This window comes from Gouania willdenowi, chromosome 9, assembly GCF_900634775.1.
Source record: "Gouania willdenowi chromosome 9, fGouWil2.1, whole genome shotgun sequence".
In the NCBI taxonomy this organism is placed as follows: Eukaryota; Metazoa; Chordata; class Actinopteri; order Blenniiformes; family Gobiesocidae; genus Gouania; species Gouania willdenowi.
The window spans coordinates 26,645,357-26,670,652 of NC_041052.1; the positions used below are offsets into that span (position 1 = coordinate 26,645,357).

At 39.6% G+C, this 25,296-nt stretch overlaps 1 protein-coding gene across 1 annotated transcript in view; it reads right to left on the reverse strand.

The window, feature by feature from the left end:
* The window catches only part of npy8br (neuropeptide Y receptor Y8b), a 30,845-nt gene extending 5,859 nt beyond the window's left edge, over positions 1-24,986 (reverse strand). The window contains exon 1 of the mRNA XM_028457435.1: positions 24,824-24,986. The gene's annotated coding sequence lies outside the window, so the exon portion shown is untranslated. The remainder of the gene's footprint in view (positions 1-24,823) is intronic.
* Between the last annotated feature and the right edge of the window lie 310 nt (positions 24,987-25,296).

Below are 25,296 nucleotides of genomic sequence, written 5' to 3' on the forward strand. Positions count from 1 at the left end.
TTGTAAAAACAGTGGAGGATCCTTTTAAACCTTCCACATTGGTTTGTGCCAGTGACAATAAACATACTGTATGGTGCCTGCTTTTAAAGAAAGGTGAGTTCCCTCCCCCCACTTTTTCTCAAACAAGCTACAATTAATAATCAGTTATTGTAGGGTACCAATCCGAACTAGAGTTTAGATTCTTGCCCGACACGAGTTCGGGATATTGACAGCGTTGTGTTGCGTTTAGTTGTTCAGAGTTCACATTCACTTCAGCAAATGTTATTTGCTGATTTTTCTAATTTCTCACTTGCTGCTGGAGCGCAGGAAACAGGTCTGAGCACCCCGAGTGTTGATTGGCTGGGAGGCTGGGGAAAGACTAGTGAACAATTCTGTTCCCACGGTAGTGTATGATGGTGTAAGACGGTTCTTTGTGTGTTTGTTTAATTTTGGCGTGTTACTACGACCTCCATTAAAGCATGTAAAACTGTGATAAAATGGCTTGTGTCACGTCATTACAGTACTTTTTGGGCTGCGGTGAGTGTGTGTGTGTGCCCCACCCCACACATATATATATATATATATATATATATATATATATATATATATATATATAAATAAATAAAAATCCAACAAATTTCAACACATTTTTGGGTTTTTCCTTGTTTTACATCATTATGCCTCACTGAAGGGAAATGCTAACATGTCTGCTGCTGCTGAGTTGAGGATACTTTGAGAGATAATCCCAAAGGGAAAAACTACAGCACTTCGTTACATCAAAGTGATTGAAGGAACGTTCCCAAACTGAGATCCTATTGACTTTTTCATTAACGGTGGCATCGGGTGAGTGAAGCTTTTCAAAGCTGAAACTGATTAAAAACTATTCACGCACCTCCATGTCACAGGATAGACTGTGCGGGCTTGCCCTGCTTTCCATTGAAAAGGACATTGCATCCAAACTAGATTATAAAGACCTTATTGCTGTGTTTGCGGCCAAGAAGGCAAGGAAAGTTACTCTGACATGATCCGTTTCTGCGCAATTTATGCATGGTGAGTCCATCTCATTTTTTTTAGAGTAAAAAGCAGTAAATATGTTGTGTATCGTTGTAATGAAAAATAACGTATCTTATAACTGAAAAGTGTCCTAACCTACTTGTTTAAAACGTCAAGATGCCAAAATTTATGTCTCTGGGCTGAGTTAATGTAAAGCAACTCGTTATTCAGTTGATTTTTTCCCCCTTTGACATAAAAATTCATAGCTGAGACTATGTGTATGATTATGCTGTATTACTGTACTTGATAAAAACAAATTGCAGCAGGATTATACGTGCAGTCGAACTAGAATAGCCATATCCGTATGACTGTTATTCATGTGCAATTGTGCATCCATGTCAAAGAGCAGGGCCTCGCATTTGAAGTCCGACAGGGCCTCCCCCCCACGACAGACAATGTCGGCTGTTTTGATTTCTCCTCAGAAGCTGTCAGCTTTGACCCTGGAGCAGAAGTTTGTTTTCTCCCTTGTGTCCCCACTTCCAGATGATCCTCTGAAGCGCGAGTGGGAAGTTGTTTTCTTTAGGGTTTTCCTTGGAAGCTGAAATCAATTCTGCTTTATAATTGGACTGCAGTTATCGATTATTTCAACTCTTGAGTATTCCAATCATTGTTCTGGGCAATTTACTGAGTAAATTGACTTGGTTCAGCTTTTTCTTAACCAAGGAAGCTGAAAGACTTCTATTAACCTTCTTTATCATCTGCTACTGGGCTTTATTACAAGAAAGAGGCTCAAATATCCATAAAGAAAACAGAGCTCCAGCTTGATCGATTCTGTGGGTTTCCAACTCACTTGCTGCTTTTAAGGGTCGTGTGCAGGGACAGACCGATATGGAATTTTTTAGGGTCGATACTGACTTTTTTCAGCCTTAGCCAATGACCGACATGGGCTGCCGATTTTCTTGAGCCGATATTTGGAGCCAATACCACTTTTACTCCCTCAATTTATATCATAAAAATTACACAATGATGAAAACAAATGGTACAATTCTCAAATTTTTAAAAAGGAACATTTATTGAAATTAACAAAGGTGAGGTGGAACAAGAACAAGTAAAAAATATTTCTGCTCTCTGTAAATAATACAGATCAACGAAAGCAGCAGCCCACATCGACCGATGCCGATGTTAAAAACACAAAAATCGACCGATAGTATTGGCCAGCCGATGTATCGGTCAATCACTAGTCGCGTGTGCCTATCTCCACAGTTTGAGCTACAGACAATCTAGACTCCCATCAACCTAAAGTATTTTTTTTGGACTGTGAGAAGAAGCCGGAGTACCAGAGAAAACCCACATAAGCATGGGAAGAACACGCACACACCACACAGAAATTACCAGTGTCCACCCTAGGGCGTGAAACCCAGGACCTTCTTTGCTGTAAGGCAGATGTGCTAACCACTACCTCACTGTGTGCCCACGTTTTAACACATTGGATATGGTATTCGCTTAATCAATCAAAGCTGTGTTTGAGCCAAAGAGAGGCGTGTCGGCTGAACTCAAAAATCCATTATCAGTAAAGCTCAGAAGACATGCTCACAAATGGCAGACAGTGGAGAAAAACACAATTAATGACACCGTGGCGAAATAACGTGTTTTCTGAATACAGGCACACTTTCGTCAGTTTAGCCAAAAACACAGAGATATGACAAGTGAGAATACATGATCAGAGGGTGTCAATGTGAATTTTTTAAATACAAGGGTTGTGTCTTATTCAGTCTCTCGGGATCATACAGCAGGAGGAGAACTAATCAATCTACACTCATAATTGTTTACTTTCATTTAAAACAAATATCTGACAGGTGTAATATTTTATCCATTATGGGGGGGGAGCCTCTTCATTACATACACGGTGGTTACAATCACTGGACACTGCAATGGGAGAGATGGTTAGCCTGCAAATGTCTGCACAAAACACGGAATAGAAACTACATTTTGCCCATTACTGAATGATGTGAGGAAAAAATATACTATACTGTATTGTGGAAGAAGACCGGTAAGAGAACAGATTCTGCTGACAGGTGACATCTATCTATAAAAGCAAAGAATCTCTGTCTGTCTGTATGTCTGTGTGTCTGTCTGTCTCAAATATCTCTGGTGTTCAGTGACAGACAGAGCTCATACTTGCAACATTGGTTCAAAGCTGTGCAAAGTCAGATTAGTTTGTACTGCAATGCTACAGTTAACGAATAATTTCATAAAATTTTCTACCATGAGCACGAAGCAACGCCACTTGTCACGTGTACGCCCAGAGACAGTCACTGCACAGCTCCGCTCCGGTGCGTACCAGAGCCAATCACAGTGGAGAGCTAGAGTCACGTGTGCGGCCAGAGCCAATCGTTGAAGAGCTTGAGTAGCTACGTGAGCATGCACAGGACGTGAGCGCTCACAGCCAAGCAGACACGAGTGAGAGAGAGAGGAAGATAGCTTAAGGCTCTTTCACAAGTTTTGAGCTCCTCTGGACTTCTCTTTTGAGGAAACTTTTTGACTGTTCCTTATTTTGTGATTACGTTTCAAAACGTTTATTTTCATTTTATTTTGAAATCACCGTGGAATCAATGTGGGTTACACCGGACGGAGGGTTAGACCAGAGTGGGGCGGAGGGCCGTCTGAGCAGCCGCGCTCACACTGATATACTAGCAAAGCTCTCAAGTCTCTCTGATCGGGCGTGAGACACACGCATTTCAAACTGATGTGAGTCGCTGAGTGCGTGCATGTGCGCGGCTGTAGCACGTGCGTGTGTGCGAGCCCACGGAGGAGTAGCGAGTCACACACACACACCATGTTTCCTCTGGAAGTGTGAGCCTCACACATGATTTATAGATTAAGTTATTTTCAGTCTGCTTGCTAAGTTACATCTGTTTGTATATTAACTACAAACCTTGGATGATAATCACCCCTGCACTAAGAAATGCTAAATAAATAGTTTTATTTGTACAAAATGATGTCTTTTATCAGATTCAACCAGCATTGGTGCAAGCTTTATCAATCGCACACACTATTTTACTTTGCACCAGCACATATACCCCTTTATAACACTACAGAGTATGTACACCTCTTTGTACATCCAATCTTCAAACACATACTCATTTGGCCATAATTGATAACTCTACTTAAGCTCCCACATGAATACATACTTCCGACGCACACTGTACTAGTAATTGTTCATTCTAGTGGCGTTTTACATCATAACAGGGCCTTTGAACTTTCTCCAGACAAAAAAACCCTCAGGGTATGTGTATCTACTTGAACACATCTCAGGGGGTAGAAAAAGTCTTAAAAATCCATTGTTAATGTTGGACCAGACACACAAATGCATTTAGACAAACCTGCTTACACAAATAAACAACAAATAACATTAACTATGGGGTACTCACGTTAAGATAGATGAAAAGGGGTACACTGGATGAAAAAGGTTGAGAAACACTGCTTTAATGCACTGTGCTCATTTTTCACCAACTGCATTGGTGCAAAATAAGCTCAGGGACTACTTTGCAAAAGACGACCTTAAATAATAGACATGTTGGGGGTTGTTACTTATCTACAAGATAAAATACTCTACCTCATATCACTAAACAGCAATTTGTTTACTTTTCAGTGCTGCAGTGTAAGCTGCTAGAAATAAATAATGTTGCTATTGCATCTTAGTGGCATGATGCAGTACATGCAACATGTGTCTTCAGACACGAAGATTATTTAAAAACACACAAAATTGGAAAGAAAAATAAACAATTCCTAACTAAATAATATTTATTAAGTTATTATTGTATTACTTAACTGTGGAAAATGTGTTGTAAAGTGTCTTTAAAATCATTAAAGAAACTTATTTTAACTCACATGCAATCTCCATAAGTAAAGACAATGAATCAATAAACCTAACCCTTGTTGAAGGTCACCCTCGACCCAATAGTGGCTCTCCTTTACAACCAGTTGTTTTTATTTTTTAAAAAGTACTTTCTCATAATTTTCAGAAACAAGGTCAAGGATGAAAAATGTGTTGCTGCTGTGAATTGAATCCTCCCTCTGTCTTAACTGGGTCATATTCAACCATGTGGTAACTTGTTTTCCCTGTCTCTGATATCACATGTAATAAACACCTTTTTTCTATGGTCCAGTCTGCCTTTCAAGTTTTCAATTTTTCTTTAGTTAGATAAAGTCTCATATTTCATCAGATACTGAGGTCTTTACATCAGTTTGACAATTTTCACACACAATCTTGTTTATAAGTGTAATAAAATGCATATTTAAAAAAAACTGCATTTTTATAAAAATGTGGATTGTGTGCTGCAATGATGCTAATAAAGGTTTGCTTGGAGCTCTATACACTAAATTGTCTTTGTTTACTTTGGGAAACGGAGCAGACTTAGGCTTAAATCTTGTCCACAATAATGAAACACAGTTAAGTTGTGGTTGTTGCTTTGACCTCACAGCAGGAGGGCCCAGATTGACTCCTGGGGCGGACCTGGGACCGTGCTGTTTGGTCGTCTTCTTCTAATGCTTGAGTAAATTCTCTGGTATTCTGTTTCAGTCTTAGGTCAATTTGATGATTTATTGTAATTGTCTGATTGTTTCAATTATAGCTTTGCTGTTTGTCTTTGAGTTGGACTATCACTGTTACTGTTTCCATTTGGCTGCAAAATTAGTTTTAGTTAGTTTTGGAATTTCATCTAAAAATAATGAAAGTTACTTATTTCACTGAAACTTTAATGGTACTTCTGTACAATTCTTTAAGGTCCAGTAATATGTTATTTTTCACCCACCTCCATTTGTTCTAAGAACCCCAACAACATATTATTTAAGGTTTATTTTCTCAACCTCGCCTGTTTTCCAGAGTTTCGGCCCCCTGAAAAGTCACTTTTGTGTCCGCATTTTGTGCGTTTCATAGCCCAAATTACTAAACAGCGCTATTTCCTGGAACGGCTGCAGTCTCACTCCGCTGTAAAGCCGGAGTAGGCCACGCCCTCTCCCAAAAGCACATTGCTGCTCTGCCTCTGTTCCCATAGCGTGTTTTTATGTTTTTGCGCATGCCCAGTCAGTTCCCCAAGATGATAACCATTTACGTCCAAAGGCAGCTCTCTACGCTGCCTTTGGACGTAACCGCGGGATAACACTACAGGAAGGATGACAGCGCTAGAGACGAAAAAGAAACTTTTTTTTTGAGGAAAAACAACAGCTTTTAAAATATGGGAGACCAACACCTGAGCTACCAGGCCTTTAGCAAAGGTAAGGTCAGAACGTTGTTCGTATTTTTAACAGTGAAAGGAAGGATTGTGGATGCCCCTCACTGAGGCTGTTCCGAGTTGTTGTTGTCATTTTCTCCATGTTTCTGTGTTTCCAACACAAACAATGGATGCGCTGCCGTGTCATGAGATATATCTTGTTGGGAGAGTATGGAGGCTATATTAAATAATTGTTTATGTTTCTTTAATGGTGTTTATGATGTTGATTTTGTTACATGGCTAAATGCTTGTTCATGTGGATCTTGTTGGCTTTTTTTTTCTTTTTATGAATTTTAAATTTTGATAAGCGCATTGAGATGACTTTATACAAATAAAGTTGAATTGAATTAAATTAACACTTTACAGCAGAAACATATGAAATTGTTTTTGGTGGTCTCGATTTGCAATGTGCCTACCCAACCCTAGTGGTCACAGCACGTCACTGTGCATGAGTGGGCGTGTCTGTAGACGCAGACTTCACACAACAGCTTTATTACCATAGCAATTTTCTTTTGCTATCCACACACTCTTGTTATTGTTTTCAGCCAAAAAAAACTCCATATTTCAGTAAAAGACATTGCTATTTAAGCAGATATTGTGATTGTTTAGTCTGACAAACGCTGCTTCAGGGTGTGTGTTTATCACATTAGCAGCAGAGTCTGTCATCTGTTTCAAACACTCAGCGGAATGTTAAAGCTCATATCCAGAGGATGAAAAGAGAGAGAGAAAATTCAAAAGCGAACGTCTCAATATCCTTCCCTAAACTGCTCCACTTCCTCCCCTGCCTCTGCCAATCTACCAGAGGCCACGCCTCTATTTTTTGTGCATGCGCATCGTGGAACATAACAAGGTCGTATCGAGTCGCATTGATATAAGTCAATGGGTCATTGTTATTCTTTGGGCGACAGACATTTCTGAGGTAAGAGCCAAAATCAGCTGTTAGCTGTTGTGACGCGTGGCCTTGTTTCCGTGCACAGTTCCATGAACTTTGATTAACAGTCGCTTTCTTGTCATCGTCACTTCTTCTCACCAAAGGAATAGTCAATTTAGGGTAATAATCATTTGTTTTGTCCTACAGTTGCATTGGGTCACAAACACGTCAGATCATGTCAAAGCCGATATGAGGCGTTATAAAAGCCACTAAAAATGGAACTGATTGTGGACGATCACACTACGCTTCGGTTTATCTATATACTGGATAATCTATATACTGAACGTAAATATACTATCTGTGGATAAAGGGACTAGTGTATAAAAAAGCAGGCTTGTAATCATAGGCTCACTGGTTCAAATCTCCCTTGTCCTGTGGGATGTTGATCATCCCCTTATATAGTATATTAACCCCAACTGCTCCCTGGGTGCTACACCATGGTTGCCCACTGCTCCTCACGGAGGGGTTAAATGCAGAAAACAAATTTTGTGCATGTATGTATATGACAATAAAGTATAACGTATATTCTATATTAAAATGAAGTTTGTTTCACCTGCGAGGTAGTTTGAGGGAGAGAAGCTCACATTGTCACATTCTTATGTAGGGTAGGAGGAGCCAGGATTGTCAGGAGGAGGAGTTTCCCCCTTATGACCTAATATTTGGGTGCCCAATTGGAGTTGACTTTTTACAAAATGAGTAATAACAAGGGAGGGAGGAAACGGCACTTTTTCAACTTCTCTGAATGAGGCTAAAGGAATGCATATCACTGTAGCAAAACCATTATGAAGTGAATTTTTCATAATACTGCCACTTTAATGTTAGGAATGGGCTAACGTTGTATTTTATGTAACAGAAGCATTGCTTGTCCAGCATGGAACCATTGGAAAGAGTCAACTGGGTTTCTGATCATTAGTTTTATTTTTTTATTTTTAACGTGGGAATTTTTAACATTAAGTTAATAGCTTACTATTACTTGATGTGTATTTGTAAGGATTTGATTAATGTACTTTATAAGGGGCAGACAAAAACAGACAAAGCTGATTTATGAAATACATAAAGCCTCTGTAATGTGTGCATGCGTTAACAGGAAGGGAGAATCGGAGGAGGTGATTCAGGGAGATACTCTGTGGGCAATTAATTGAAGGTATGGTGCATATGATTATTCACAGCTGTTTTCCTAGGGAACGGCAGGAAGGGAGAGCTACCAAGCAGTCTGCAGATAGACTGGCTTCCACTGCTGCAGAGCAGTAACCTGAGCTAATTGAATATATACATCGTCAAAAACATTCTCACTGGTAAGAATATGTCATCCCACGATAGAAACGATAAATGTCCATGTCGGAAATTAGTGAGGGCAACGGGCCACTTGTCCCACAATTTAGCCAAGAAGACCCCTAAAAACCTTGTTCCATGGGACAAAATTGCTCCCAAGTTGTTCATCAACAACTTATTATTCTCTGGAGCAGAACACACACACACACACACGCACACACACACACACACACACACGCACACGCACACGCACACGCACACGCACACACACACACACACACACACACACACACAGACGGAGGTGCTCGTTACGGTTGCCTGAAGGTACATCGTGGGCCGCTACTTGGTTAAGACTAAACAATGAACCAGTCCAAGATCCTCTGCTAGATCCACCCCAGGTTCCCACAAACACGGTGACAGAGATGTACCTGCAGCAACGATTATGAACTGGAAACTCAACTAAAGCTAACTAAGCCAAGCTAACCCACCAACACATAACACCCCAAACGCGAACCACTTGTTTGGGGTCAGATTTGACACTATATATACCTGTATATGTACACTGTGTGGAAGGATACAAGCTAACATGTCACACATTGTGTGAAATAAATCTTAGCATAAATAAATACTAATGTCACTATTCATCTTCACGTGTTCACAAGACAAACTTGGCCCCGTGAGACAGTAATATAATTATTGTGATTATTACACCAAAATATCCTGAATAATTCAATCATCAAGCTTGATCTGGTTTAATTATAGGAAATCAGAGAGATATTTATCAACCATAACTTTAAGTAACTCATTATCGGATAATAAAAAATAAACAAGATTCAGCAGCAGTAAAAACACTATTGGAATTGTTTTTGCTTTTCATGTTTTTTTTAGAAAATAATCTTAAGTCAGAAAATAAATTAATTCCATACAATAACACTAATAGAGTCACCCACATGCACAAATATATTCCATAAAATATCAGCCCCTGAGCTCTTTGAGTCAGCAGCTATTGTAGCCTTTTTTTTTAATGTGTCTAGTGATGATGTATTCAAATGTATTCGTGTTTGTAAGGGACCTGTTTATACTAGTTTCATTAATCCATGTATTGTCTTTATTTATCATGACGCCCATGCCTACAATTCACCCATTTTTCGAAGCTTGGAGATACTTTAAGAAGGAAGATGGAAAACTGCACAAGACATCTGCGATTTGCAAACAATGCAGCGCTACTATAAAATACGTTAGCAGCATGATGAATTGTTGATGAATTCAACAGTTGTTTTAATCTCTTTCCCTCACTGCTCAGTTAGCCAATGAGAAAAGTGTCAGCTCAAGCAAATCAGTCTGGCAGGCAGTAGTATGCGCATCGTATTATGATAAAGTTATTTCCACAAAGTTTTAGTTTTTTGTAAAGTTTTGTAAAATTACAGATAGAGAACAATATTAGTAAAATGACCTGAGAAAATGACTGTTGGTCCAGTTTTTTTTTTCATCAAGAAGCCAAGAAGAAATAAATGTATTGTAAGTAGAGAATGATAAAAAAACAAAAGTAATGAAAAAAAAATTTGTTTATGATTTAGTGTTTATGAGGAATAAAATAGTAATCTGTCTGTACCATATTTAATAGCATCTTCTTTTTAAGTTGTATTTATTGGTTTACTTCATGGAAAAGAGCAAATGTCAAATTCATCCTTTACAGGGAAATACAGAGGACATGTTTAGACATCAGATTTGGGCTTGTAAATTATTTGTATTGTGTTGACCGGTTTTGAATCGCATCATGAATCTTATCGAACTGAATCGCATTAAACAAAATCAAATCATTGTCACATCAATGAATCGCATCACATTGAGTCCTATTCTCCGGTTTGGACTTAAGCACTTTTTTATGTGCCTGCAGTTACGCGTATTCTCCGGTCCAGGTTCCTGACACGCCCACCATGCGTAAATCAACCAAAAGCGTGTGAATGAAGGAGGTCTGAAGCATGGAACCTAGTTTTCCCAACGCTTGTAAATGTCATTAAAACGTGTACTTTTAATTTGAAACACCTTCATTGATAAACAATGTAACAGGCTGATTTGATCAGTGTGAGGATCGGCCGCATTCTTCTGTCCGAACCACAGTTAAAATCTTTTTTTTTTCCCCTCATACTAATGACAGATTAATGTTTGTTTGTGTGGAAACCCTGATTTTTTTTTTTAACTTCTTACATTCCTGCATTCAGAAATGATCAAAGCACATGCACATTAGTTATCATCATCATCATCTGTCATCAATGTTTCATTTGTAATTTACTCTTGTAGTGGATCAAACTGTGACTTTACGTTGTACACAGTGTTAAAATAGTTGGACATCAGCCTGATGTCTGTCAGAGTTTCATTGTAACAAGCTGCAGCCGACGTGCACAGCTGATCAGCTGCGCGACGTGCACAGCTGATCAGCTGCGCGACGCAGCACCCACCGCCCTCCCAGGAAAAGGAGTGGGCAGCACGGATAAAACATAATGAAATGTAACACATTTTGTCCCGTCTACAACTGGTAAAAGTGAACATATTAGAAATACTGATGGTCAATTTATTGGCATGCTTGTAGCCACCCCCTCACCACCCCCTGCGGCAGCATGACAGTGTCAGTTTGGATATGTTCTTTCGGGAAGTGTCTTTTACAATAGATTCCGTGTGGCTTCAATTGTAACTAAGTTCAAACTTCTAGGGCAATATAATGTTTCACCTTCTCGGGGCGCTGCACTTATTCCAGGTTCAGAAGCGCGTAAGAGGAAAAGAACTTAAGTCTCCCGGAGAATGCGTGTAAGGCCAGATTTGAATGGGAACGCCCACATTTCAGGGCCGCTCCACTCAGTGTGCGTAACTGGGATCAAGGCGCTAAGTGACTGACTTAAGTACAGAGGAGAATAGCGCGGAGCCAAAAACAGCACCGCTGTAGGATAAACAGTGATTTTAAATTACTCGCAGGACTGAATATAGTTAAGACAAGGCAAGGCAAATGTATTTGTATAGCGCATTTCATAACAAGGCAACTCAATGTGCTTTACATGATCAAAAAGTGCAACGGAAAACATTCAACAGCTTAAAATCTATACGAACATAATTTAAATCATTTAAGATCATCAACAAACACATTACATTAACAACACGACCAAAAAATCTCAATCATACGCAGTAGAGGAAAAAAGTGCCTTTAACTTTGATTTAAAAATGTTCACATTAGATGCTGATTTCAGCTCTGCTGGCAATTTGTTCCACTTCTTTACAGCATAACAACTCAACGCAGCATCACCATGTTTACTGTGAGCTCTGGTCTCCACTATCTGACCTGTGACCATAGATCTGAGAGACCTGCTGGGTTCAAACCTGACTAACATCTCACTGATGTGTTCTGGACCAAACCCATTCACAGATTTATACACCAGCAGCACAACTTTAAAGTCTATTCCGAGGCTGACTGGGAGCCAGTGTAATGATTCTAAAACTGGAGTAATGTGCTCTGACCTCTTTGTTCTGGTTAAGACCCGAGCTGCAGCTGTAGCTGTTTGATTCTCTTTTGGGGAATTGATCCTGTCAGAAAACCATTACAAAAGTCCAGTCTGCTGGAGATAAAAGCATGGACCAGTTTCTCCTGATTTTTCTGAGTCATTAAACCTTTCACTCTGGAGATGTCTTTTAGGTGGTAGAAAGCTGTTTTTGTGATAGATTTGATCTGACTGCTGAATGCAGGTAATTGCTTTGCAACCAGCTGGGGTTGACTCTAATTCTCTGTAAACAAAGACGAGAGAAAGTAGAGAGCGAAAATGATGGATGGATGGATGGATGGATGAATGGATAACACCCTCAGAGAAGTTGTCTTGAACCACTTCTATATACAGTAGTCCCTCGTTTAGCGCGGGGGTTACGTTCTAAAAATAACCGCAATAGGCAAAATCCACGAAGTAGTCAGCTTGATTTTTTACAATTATTAAACATGTTTTAAGGCTGTAAAACACCTCACCACACACTTTATACACTTTTCTTAGACATAAATTAACATTTCTCTCTTGTTTAAACACTCTCAAAGTTCAAACCTTTGTAGATTTTAAAACATAAACGTGTTTTCAAACTTACAGCACTTCAGAGTCACATTGCTAGCGATCAGACATTGATGCCGAACGCAGAGTCTTTGTTGACAATGACGTCATGTCAACATGGACACTGGCCTGTTCACCCATTCAACCATGGAGTAGAAGCTGTGTGTGACCACCTGGAGCTGTATGACACGGCTTTTATAACCGGAACTGGACTAGGAAGGATTTGACGTGGAGAATCAGTGTGGAGGTGGTAGTAGCAGGTAAAAGTTCTCTCTGTAGCTAATGACATCAGGCTTTTTTCACTGGTGGTTTATGTTTATGAGAGGTGAAAAAGGAGCGCAGCTCCTCGCTTCAGCAGGCAGTGAAACTCAAATGTGTCACTGGTGGGTGAACGCAGCATTAGCCAATCAGGACACAGAACACAATGCGCGTCAATACGCTGTGAAAAAATGCATCCAAAAATACATGTAAAAAAAAGGAGGCCGCAAAAGGTGAACCGCGTTATAGCGAGGGACTACTGTACACTTTTTGCAAATGATCTTTTATGGGCTGAGATTTGTGCCACTAGAAACTGAATTTGAATAGTTGGTACTGAATTTTAAAGTAACAACTTGAAACTGAATTTACTGTTTTGAAACTGAATTAGTAACTTGAAATTGTATTTTTCCTGTTGGAAAAAAATTCATCTTAATACATTCCAAAAATTCAATATTGAAAATTCAGATTCACTGCACGCAATTCAATTTCACTACACGGAGACACACTTCTGGTCCGCAAGGTTGACAAATCAATCACTGATTCATGGAACTTCTGTGTACATTTACAAAAACGTCTTCACGGCCGTTGAGGGTGTGATAATAGATATCATACAATAAAGACATTTATTATCTATATCTAAATAGCCCTGAAAAAACTTAAGACCAGTACATTTATATGGAAGTTATGTTTAGACTTTGACAGGTTCCCAATTGCAATTTGCGCATGCGCTATGACCCCTCAACGTCACTGGCCACGGGGTCATCTGGACAGAACTACACGAATCACATACACCCCCCTCTCTGAAAAAAGCAAAAGAAAGAAGATAATTGAGGATTTTTCAGTTATAAATACAACACCATTCAAACAAGTTAAGTGTCCGACGCAATGTAAGTCACTTTTCCGCTTGTGTCTTATTGAGTTGGTGCGTAATTTTTGCGTTTCTTTCTGTGTTGTGTTACAGTAGAATGGCATCTTAGGCATTGGAGCCGTTTCAGTTCAACACACGTTTTCAAGTGAACTAGATGATAAAATATGAATATGTGAAAATGTTGTCTGTAATTCTTAAGATAAGTTATACGTGGTCCAACTTACATGTTTGAATCAGTGCTGCACAGTGTGTATGTGAGCTAATGATGCTTTTTTTTTTTCTCTTGTCTGCACATGCTGTCAAAGGTCAACACTACAAGAAGTGCAATCATTATGAGACAGCAATGCATGTTTTGTTATTGCAATAAAATAAATTGGTTTATTTTATTGCTTATTTGTGACCATCACCAGCCCTCCCTAAGGAAGGGTAAGACATATTTTATTAGAGGGAGGATATAAAAAGGGAGAGCAGTGTTACACCTTAGTGGAGAGGGAGGGGGAGGGGAAAGGGAGCAGGGAGGAGAGACTCAAGGTAGGAAATAGAAAGGGTGGGGAAGAATAGATTGTTTTACAGTGAGGGTGAGATGTGAAGTTGTAGAACATATTGTGCTTATTATGTTGTGTAATCAAGCCAGTATAGTGACAAGTGTGAAGCTTAGCTATAATGGTGGTGGCTGTGGACAGGGGGAATGAGTGAATGGTAGTACCTAAAGCAGGTATTTGGGATTAACGTGTCTGAAGTTAAGCCCAGTATGAGTTTTATCCCACATCCAAAGGCGTGCCAGTGCATCGTATACCAGTATATGTGCAAAAAAACCGCTACCGCAAACCCAGGAACTGCCCCGGGCCCGCAGATGCAGCCAGGCCAGCAGAAAGAGTGGGGGCCAGGGAGCCCCAGGCCACCCACCCAACGGCCCAGCAACCCCCTAGACGCCCCCAAGATCCCAGGCTGAGAGGCAGCCATTGCCCCCACACACACATCCGAGGACGCCCCAAGCAGCCGAGCACCCAGCGCATCCCGCCAAGTCTAAAGTTTTCATTAGTAATTTCATTTTGCCGTTTTTGTCTCCGAAAAGACTGTATTAAAATGCATTTTGTGACGTTAGCTTGGCGCTAGCGTTAGCTCGGTGCTTGTGTTAGCTCACTTGTTTGGGTTCTGCAGGTTCATCATCTTCATTTTCATCTCGCTCCGCCGGGTCAGACTCTGGCTCGAACATGTAAGGCTGGATGGACAAGTCTTCCGTTGTTGACATTTTGTAAATAACCTCTGAATAAAAAGTTTATGCGCCGCTACATAGCCGTATCTCTTCTATCAAACTACAAAAATGGCCGAGCAGGGTGGAGTTGAACCGAGAGGGGGCGGGGTATGAAGTGTCTCATTTGCATTTAAAGAGGCCGCACCAAAACGAGTTGCTCTCAGAAGCACATCAGAAAGGGGTAGAAAAGGGGCCTGTGGAGCTATAATAATGAGGAATTCAGAACCTGAGCATTTGCAGTTCCGCTTTATATAGACACAACTGTATGATTTATATGTAAAAAAGGAAGGATTTAAAACCATGATATGTCCCTTTTAATGCAGGAACGCGTCCACCGTCTAATGTCGGGCAACATAACCCACGGTGGTTCTCAGTGGTCAGGGAACATCAGCAAATGAAGTTCAAAGGAATAAAAAGCCATAACTAACTATGTACAACCGCGCTCTCATAACAGGCAAAAAGCCCTCGGAGCTCGTGTTTGTATCAAATGACCTCTGACGTCACCAACCCTACGGTGCCGGTCTATTAGCAAAGTCTAAACATAACTTCCATGCAAATTTACTGGTCTTAAGTTTTTTCAGGGCTATATAGGTATATATAATAGATGCCTTTACTGCATGATATCTATGGTCACACCCTCAACGGCCGTAAAGAAGTTTATGTAGACGTAAACAGGAGTTCCATGAATCAGTGATTGATTGCTCAAACTTGTGAACTGGAAGTGTGTCTCCGTATAGTGAAATTGAATTGCGTGCAGTGAATTTGAATTTTCAATATTTATATTTGGAATGTATTGAGATGATTTTCTTTTTCAACAGGAAAAATACAATTTCAAGTTACCAATTCAGTTTCAAAACAGTAAATTCAATTTCAAGTTGTTACTTGAAAATTCATTGCCAACTATTCAAATTCAGTTTCTAGATGCACAAATCTTTGCCCAGGCTAGCATTGTTATGAATGCAGATGACTCAACTGTATATCTGTAAGATATAAATATTAATATTGTAAATTCTCATTTAGAGAGAGAATTGCAGTTGTTGGTAAACTGGATCCTGAATAACAAACTTGTATTGAATGTTTCAAAGACAACATAGCTAGTTGGAGCGACTCATTGTTTACGTTTCGAACCAAAACTTGAGCTCGGAATAAATCAAATGTCATTAAAACAAGTTGAATATGTCAAACTCTTAGGTGTTGTAATAGACCAGAGACTATCCTAGGACAAGCAGCTACAAAAACTGGTGATTAAAATGGGAAGAGCTTTGTGTGTTATTAAAACGTGTGCAAAGTATTTCTCACTAAAAACAGTTCAAAAATTAATTCAAGCTCTGTTTTTTTCTCAATTGGACTATTGCTCTGTGGTCTGGTCCAGCATTTCCATTAGCAACCTTAAAGAGTTGCAGATGGTCCAAAACAAGGTGGAATGAGTGGCTCTGTCATGTGGACACAGGTTAAATGTTGTTAAAATGCATCAAAACCTCATATGGTTTGAATTTAAAAACAGATTGTTATATTCATTGATGGCCTTTCAATGGCCTTCCTGGAGCAGGTATGATTTCAGCTGCATGTTTTTCATCTTACGATAGGCAGCACATTATCACTGTTTTGTCCTGTAGCTCGCTTTCCATGTCTGACAGCTCTGGGTTGTCGCTGTGTGTACGCCTCTCCTCGCTTTCTGCTCCTTCAGTGCTTGTGACATCACCTGAAAGGTATGATTACAACTCAATGTGTTTTTAGACCTCAAGATTGATGGTCCTTTACGGCCTGTTTGATTGTGTAGCTCTGAGTTGTCGCTGTCTGCGCCCTCCTCGCTCTCTGCTACGCTGGAGCACACTCGCCTTCAGCATCTGACAGGTACACGCACCCCATGTCTGCTCCAGCTGTTTTCAATTCAAATATTATTTTTAACTGAATGTTCGTGTGACAGGGTTTGTTTATCGGAGCGAGCTGAAAACCACTGCTGCTTTGCTTCACGTCGCTTTCCTTTGCGGCTTACCTGTGAAACCGTGTGTGAGACGCATGAAGGGGGCACAATTTCAGATGGAGGTGGCTCGGGCACCTAATTAGGATGCCCCCTGGACGCCTCCCTAGTGAGGCGTTCAGGGCACGTCCCTCCGGAAGGAGGCCCCGGGGAAGACCCAGGACACGCTGGAGAGACTATGTCTCTCGGCTGGCCTTGGAACGTCTCGGGTCCCCCGGAAGAGGCTAGAGGAAGTGGCCGGGGAGAGGGAAGTCTGGGGCCCGCCCTACTGGGGATGCTGCCCCCCGTGACCGCGGAAACGGTTTAAGCGGAAGAAAGATGGATGGATGGATGGGCAGGAAGTAAAAGTGGAGAGTCCCAGGGCTCCTACTGTAGAATGGGAAGAGTGGGGTGGGGGGGGGCACAGTAGGCCATCAGTAGGGGCACGGCCCTTGAATGCCCGCCCATGACGCCGACTCTGTATTTATGCCAAAAGCTTTCCTTCAGTACAGAAACCCATCATCAAACCCACAAACCCAACTCAACGCAGCATGCAGTTAGTGGTTGATAGTTAGACTTAAGCTAATAAGGATCCAATAAACCAACAAACCGTAATGACTAACAATGAAACATTTTGTTTCATTTCCAGGAACTTCTATGACTTATATTAGGATGATGGTAAGGGTCAGTTTAATGGTCATTATATTTAACTAATACATTGTAAACTCATTTGAGTTCATGGGCCACATACCGCCCAGTCAATTGGACTAGTGTGATCCATTACAATTGCAAAATAATAATGACACAAATGACCAATTTGAGTGCAAATGACATCCTAGTGATTATCTAGATGATTATTAACAAATTGTTGTGTTATCATATAAATTACTTTTTCAGACTTTTCGAATGGCACTTTCACATTCAATAGCAGTAGCAGGTTGGTTGTTCTAATGTGAAAGCATATCACTTCAACTGCTACTGCATCACCTTTATCTACGTAAGTTAACAGTTAGCTCTACTACTGTTATACAGAGATGATGTAGAATCAAACTAATTAAAGTTATTATTAAATTAGCTTTAAAAGTGTTTCATAACCCCTTGAACCTTTCCACATTTTGGCACAGGCAAAGTATTTTTCCCCCGAAGTCAATACTTTGTAGAGCCACTTCTTTTTACCACTCATCTTTGCAAAATAGCTCCAGCTCAGTCAGATTCAATGTAGAGTGTCTGTAAACATTAGGCCTTGCCACATATTTTTTTGTTAGATTAGGGTCTGGACTCTGACTGGGCCATTCTAACATGAAAACGCTTTGATCCAAACCATTCCACTGTAGCTCTGGCTCAGTGCTTAATTTATAAATCATGAGGTCCCGGAACAAACGCCAGGTGTTGCTTCGGCAGTAAGAGAGAGACAAATGTCACGAATACTAAATATTTACAAACGTTTACACCATAACTCCTCTAATGAATCAGCAGCACAGAAAATGAAAATAAAATGCTTGCTTACCTTTTATTTGTCAAGATAGCCAAAAAAAACAGCCATGGAGAACCATCCTTGCAACTTTTTTTCCATATTCGGGGCCTGCCTTGTCTTTCATAAGCCAGTGTAGCTGCTCATCTTGGCTTTGAAATTAGCCTCTGTCCAAACTTCCCTGGTCTCAATGTCCATAGCAGAACTTTAACTGTTGTGTCCTTCTCTTCTCTTTGTCCCTGAGTCCTCTGCATGTCCCTGGATAGTTTTCCTGTGTCCTGTCTGTTGCTCCTGCATTAGCATCTTCACAGCAGATACTGCTACTGTTACGCTGCTGCTGCTGCTCTCCTCCACAATTTCCACAGAAACAACCTTGGACTTCTGAACCTCAAGCTTAGCTTCACTTATTGGCTTAAAACTGCTCTTTAAATCCAACTGCCTTTTTTTTTAAGCCATTATCTACCATCTTCCAAGCTGACAGAGAAACTATTTTTGCACAAAATCACACTTTAGACGTAACGTGGGCGTGGCCTGACTTTGTTCTCTCTCACTCACGCTTAGTTTTTACCATTAATTTTGTGTGTACAATGACATTTCCAGTGATTTCAACTCAATAAAAGACATAGCTGTCCAAATATAATACTTCAAAATGTAATTAAAACACCTAAAAGCAAATGAGGTGCTGGAAAAAAAAAAAAAAAGGTGCAGGATCCAATCAAATAAGTGCCGGTCAAAATCTGGAAGGCGCCAGATCCTGCTCTGGCAAGATCTGGCCCAAATTAAGCTCCGCTCTGGCTGCATGTTTAGGGTCGTTCAATGATTGCGGAAAACGGAAATTCACTTCCTCAAACAAAGGTAATCCGGTGGTCAGAAAGACGGAAATGTACATTCTCTTAAAAATGAAATTGTAAAATGACACAATATGACAGGCTTTACCTTCTGAAATGGAAATAACTACAGTACTGTATATGGCATGAAATAAACCCTCACTAACATTTTTTGGGACAATATCCTAATTTTCCACAATTTAGCAAGTGTAGCAAACAGCTGGACATCATATATTTCGCAACAAAATCTCATGGGATCTCAGCGCGTGCTTGTTTTGCTGCATTTCTGCTGTGTAATAGATCCTTGAGAACCCGAGAAGGAACAAGTCGAGCCTCTACTCAAGTGTAGAGAAAAGCATTCCCCACAGCATGCTGCTGCCACCACCATATTTCACAGTTGGTATGGTATTTTCAGGGTAAAGTGCAGTATTAGTTCTATTCAGTGCAAAACGTTCTCTTGTGGTCTGACCAGAGTCCTTTTCCACGATGTTTCCTGTGCCCCGAACATGGTTATAAAAGCAACCCAGTTCTCAGAGCAAAATGTGTAATGCTAAATTTGTCCACAAGCAATATTGTAAGCATTTCACGTATGAGGCTCTTAGAACGTAAGATAGCTTAAGTTTCTTCCTTCCGCTCAGTCTTTCATCGGGCTGACGTCAGGTCACGTGACTGATGACCCCGTCCCTTGTCTGCAATGAAAAACATGGCGGACATCCCATATACAGCATTTTAGTAGCAAATTTCCTTATTTCAAGATAGATTGTGGCTTTAGAATTGTTTTGACGACATTTCTCGTGAGAAATGTACCTTTAACTTTCTTAGCATTCATTCAGTTTATGTATAGGATCTGCAGTTTGTTCATTTTGATGTATATTCATCATGCTTTATCTTGTTGCTATGCAAAGCGAGCATGCTTAGAAAGTACCGGAAGTGACTATTTTTTCTTTTTTACTGGGAAGTGATATTGAATTTTGAGTTTACTTTTTAAAACCCTGAATTATGTGTTTTATGTATTTTTTTTTACTATCATTATTATTTATATTAATTCACATATGAATATATTTCCACACCTCAAGGCTAAAGTGTAGTTTAAAACTGTATGAAAACTTGTAATGATGAAACAATGTAAATAAAGTTTTTTTTCTTTAAAAAATAAATTATTATTAATAATAATAATAATAATAATAATAATAATAATAATAATAATAATAATAATAATAATAATAATAATAATAATTAGTGCCTTCACTTAAAAACAATGAATATTTTTAGATTAATAAAGTAAGAAAAATATTCTTGGACAGGCACTTTTACTTATTTCAAAAGATATTTCACCCTATTTCTGTAAAAATTCAAGGATTTTTATTTATCATGTACATGAACATCATGAAATAATGTTCCCAAGTTCCCCGTTTAATTTTTAGCAGAAATGGGTGATCATCAGTCATCAGTCACGTGACCTGACGTCCCGTTGAAAAAACTGGGTGGAAGAAACTGTAAGCATCTTAAGTTCCAAGAGCCTCATACGAAAAATGCATACAATATTGTTTGTAGACAATTGTTGTTATTACACACTTTGCTGTGAGACTGTTATAAAGATGATATCTTTATAGTATATTTGAGGCTGACTTATCTTTTAACTCTCATATTAAACAAATCACAAGGATAGCTTTATTCCACCTCCATAGTATCTCTAAAATCAGGAATATGTTGACCCAGAGTGAATGCTGAAATACTAATCCATGCATTTGTTGCATCTAGATTAGATTATTGTAACTCCCTACTTTCAGGATGTCCCAAATAACTCACTAAAAAGTCCTCCAGTTAATTCAGAATGCTGCAGCTAGAATACTAACAGGTATAAACAGGAAACAAGCATATTTCTCCAGTATTGGCTGTATTGCATTAGCTTCCTGTAAAATCTAGAATAGAGTTTAAATCCTCCTGTTAGCATACAAAGCTATATCATAGAGACCTGTTAGTGCCCTATCGTCCAGCAGAAACAACACCGCTCTCAGTCTGATGGTCTTCTGGAAGTTTCTAAAGTGTCTAGAAATAGAACAGAAGGCAGAGCATTTCGCTACCAAGCTCCTCGCCTTTGGAACCAGCTCCCAGTCTAGTTTCTAACCACTAGGATCAAAGCCCTAAACCAAAAAATAGGAACTAAAAACTAAGATTATATAGTAGAAACACCAACATTATATTCAAACACAATCCACCATCTCCACATAGCTCTAATGTGCTGCAATGGGATGATGTCCAGTCAGACACAGTTGTTCGTGAATTGTGGACAACCCCCCACTTCTGTTCTTCATTGCATGACCCATCATACTGCTCACATTGCTTCATACCATTTAGACTGATGTCCACCCCATATATCATTACGTGTGACCAGCACAAGACGAAATCTCATCTGTAGTGGTAACATGTCAGAGCATGGAGGATGCCGCAAGACGTTTATTGTTAACCTAACCACTAGGAACGAGTGTATCATAGTGTATCATGTTTTTCCTGCAGTCTGTGGCTTCTCCTCGCCCTCCGAGGGCTCTTTTTTCTGTTTCAGGTGGCGGTTCCTGATTGATGGCTCGTGGCTCAACTAGTCTGGGACACTCAGATGGACTATCCATCTATCCTATTCTGTTTGCCCGTCTGTTCACCTAACCCCAACCAGTCAAAGCTGATGGCTGCCACCTCTGAACCTGGCTCCGCTGGAGATTTCTTCTTAACAAAAAGAGGGAGTTTTTCTTCCCGCTGTCGCTAAATGCTTGTTCATGTGGATCTTGTTGGGTTCTTTCTTTCTTACTAGGGACTTTATATTTTGTTAAGTGCTTTGAGATGACTTTGCTGTAATTTGCGCTATATAAATAAAGTTGAATTGAATGATGTAAATTTTAGTTGTGCAAAAACATACTGCAGCTCTGATTGGACACTGAAGAGTCCTAGGTTTGGTCAGCAGATCACGAGTTTGACATGTCTGCATTATTGCTTTATTTTTTAGGGTGGGGAAACATAAGTACACTTAGAGGACACACAGTGATGTACAGGAAGAACATGCAAACTCTCTACAAAAAGGGTCAAGACTAGGATTCAAAAGCAGAAATTGTGTCCTTGGGCAAGGCACTTCACCTACATTGCCTAGTATGAATGTAGTGTGTGAGTGAGTGTTGGTGGTGGTCGGAGGCGCCGATGGCACACTATGGTAGCCTCGCTTCCTTCAGTCTGCCCCATGGCAGCTGTGGCTACAATAGTAGCTTACCACCACTAAGTGTGGAGTGAAAGAATAATGCCTTAATTCTGTAAAGTGACTTTGAGTGTCTATGATAAAGCGCTATATAAAATTGATGCATTATTATTATTATTATTATTATTATTATATTAATATTATTATTATTATTAATATCAGCAGGATATGAGGAGAATTTATATACTTGAGCTCCTTGAAAACAGGTCATAAGAACAAATGATGTGCTGATGGTATTTCATAAAATAATACAATGCAGATTGTGATTTTTGTGTCATTGCTCTAATGGTGAACTGATTTCAATTTCCATCTCTCAAAAAAAGATGACCGCTCCTTTAGAGATAATCAGTCCTCCTCGTCGTTGTCTCAGTTTGAGTTTCATTTGCACTGCATTCACAGTATAATTTTGGCTCCTTAAGCATGTGCAATCTTTATTATTCCAACAAAGTAATGTGGTAGGGATAAAATGAAATATTAATTTCAATACACGAAGACCCTCTGAGGAAGAGTGTGCGTATGTGTTCATAACAGTGTTTAAGCACAGCAGTGAGAACCAACCTTATTAACTGGAATATTTTGCCCATCGGCCCAATGCCTTAGAAATTAGTTTTGCAACACAGCTCTGCTAACAGAATTAAACGTGCAAGGTTTAAAGGATTCATTATTTGTAGCCAAGGCCTCCCTAATAATGATAAATGTGTGCAGGTAAAATAGCTTTCTTATGGCCATCTCTGTAAGGAGCCCTTATGTTCATAAGGATGTGGTATTTAATCTTTGAAAAATGGTTGGCAAAATTACCACACTTAATAATTTTGTTAAAAATTCCTCCGTTTGAGCACCGGGAATAATAAATCCTCCTGAATGTCAACCTTACTGAGCCCAATCTTAATTTGGAGATTTGTGGCCGGCTTCCAGATCCATTCTGCAGCCTTGGTGCAGACTATTTATGGCATATTTTTGGACACATAAAAAGTGATTCTTCGAATGGAGTAACCGAGCAGAGAGACTGAAGCAAAGTAAAAAGGACAATTATGGAGCTAAATCATTAAGGGACCAGCAAAAGATTTCTGTTTTATCATGCAAATTATCATGCTTAACTGCAAGGTACACACAAAGGAATAACTCGTAAAAATTGTTAAATTGGCCGTTTGAAAATTACTTGCAGAATTATCAGATAGGTGAAAAACCTCAAGCCCTGTTTTATTTTAGTGGGTGATCTATCAAACACTGAGTGCATTCTGTTTCACAATGTTACCAAAAAAAAAAAAAAAAAAAAAAAACAGAATATGACAGAAAATTCAGAAAAAATAACAATACATAACAACTATTTATTTGTCAGGCTTTTTGTAGAGCTAAGGAATGTGTTGCTGCCTGGAAGCTATATGAGCCACTGGGTATTCTGATTTGAATTAAATTTTCTCCAATAGATTGTGTGAGTTTTGTTTATAATTGCACCAGTTTTTGTGCATATTCCAAACGTGCATGTTTTTTAATTCTTTAAAATAATTATTGCATTCACTCTGTGTTCCTGTGGCGGTGTTAATACAAAGAAAATGCGACTTGTTCAGGCTTTGTGTAGCTACAGGAAGAGCGTGGTTATTTTGTTTAAAACAGCAGATGCAGATCAACTTTGAAAGAACACGGTTTGTAGTTTATCAGAATTAAAAAATACTTGATTCTGATAAATTATTTATCCCAGGAGGAAATGACTTTATACCTGACTATGTTTATTATGATCACGCTCTTTCTTCAGAAGCTGGGTAATGAGTGAGATTAAAGCTTTGTTATTGAATTTTGATATTAGGCCTAAAATAAATGTTTCACTGCTCTGTTCAAGCACTTAATAGCAAGCGAACACACAACATATGTTGGGTAAAAAAACAAAACAAAAATAACAACAACAACTCGTTACGCAAACCTCAACCTTATATATGAACATGAGTCCAACGTCATAACCTAAGTCTCTTGCAAAAAAGAGTATAAACCAGTGAAACGTGACACAAACCCTGGATTATCGTGTGACTGAGAGAGAAGGACTTTCTGCACTTTAGAGAGAGTGAAGAGGCTTCTTGGCTCGATGCGCACTTGACAAGAGGAGATCATCACTCATACAAAAAGCAACACATGATAAACATTCCGATGCCAGCTTTATACGTCTGATAAAGGTAACACATTTGAGTAATTTCTCCGATTTCTATGGGGGAAAGACACTGTGGATCCCGAATGTTTGCGCAGCAAAGCGTTTTTACGCACAAAAAAAAAACCCGTTTTAAAAGTAAGATAGGAGTCATTAAAGATCCGTCGAATAATTTCCATGGGAAAAAATATAATCTTCATTTTAGGTAACGCACTACCATCACTTTGCACAATCAGTTACGCATGTGTATTGAATGATCCAAAAGCGACGGAGCCTTACCGCGCTGCCTTTCCTCTAGCCGCTATGCATCAGGTGAGACGCCGCAGAGTTTTTTTTGGTGGAGCCGGTGGGAGGCGGAGGTATCCTGATGGTGGCTCAGAGTCAGGTACTTCTTAAAGCGACCTCCAGTCTCAGACTGAGGCAGAGCTGTAGCTGGGAACGTCTTACATAATAACTTCTTCGTGGCACTCACGCCCACACAGAGAGAGGATCCATGGGGGGAATTTTGAAGTGATTGGGGTTTCACCCACCTGACGCCCATCATATGATTCATTAGACTGTTGGAAATATAATATACTGAGGGTGCATGTAATGAGACAAATGTCAGCATTCCCAGATGAGATATTGCAGTAATACCCTGTGATATATTCCATAATGTGCTGTATCACACCCTTGCAGTATATCACACCAGGGAATTATTATGTTGTGCATGAGAGGCACTTTGAATGAAGACCACAGTCCTGCAATGTAAA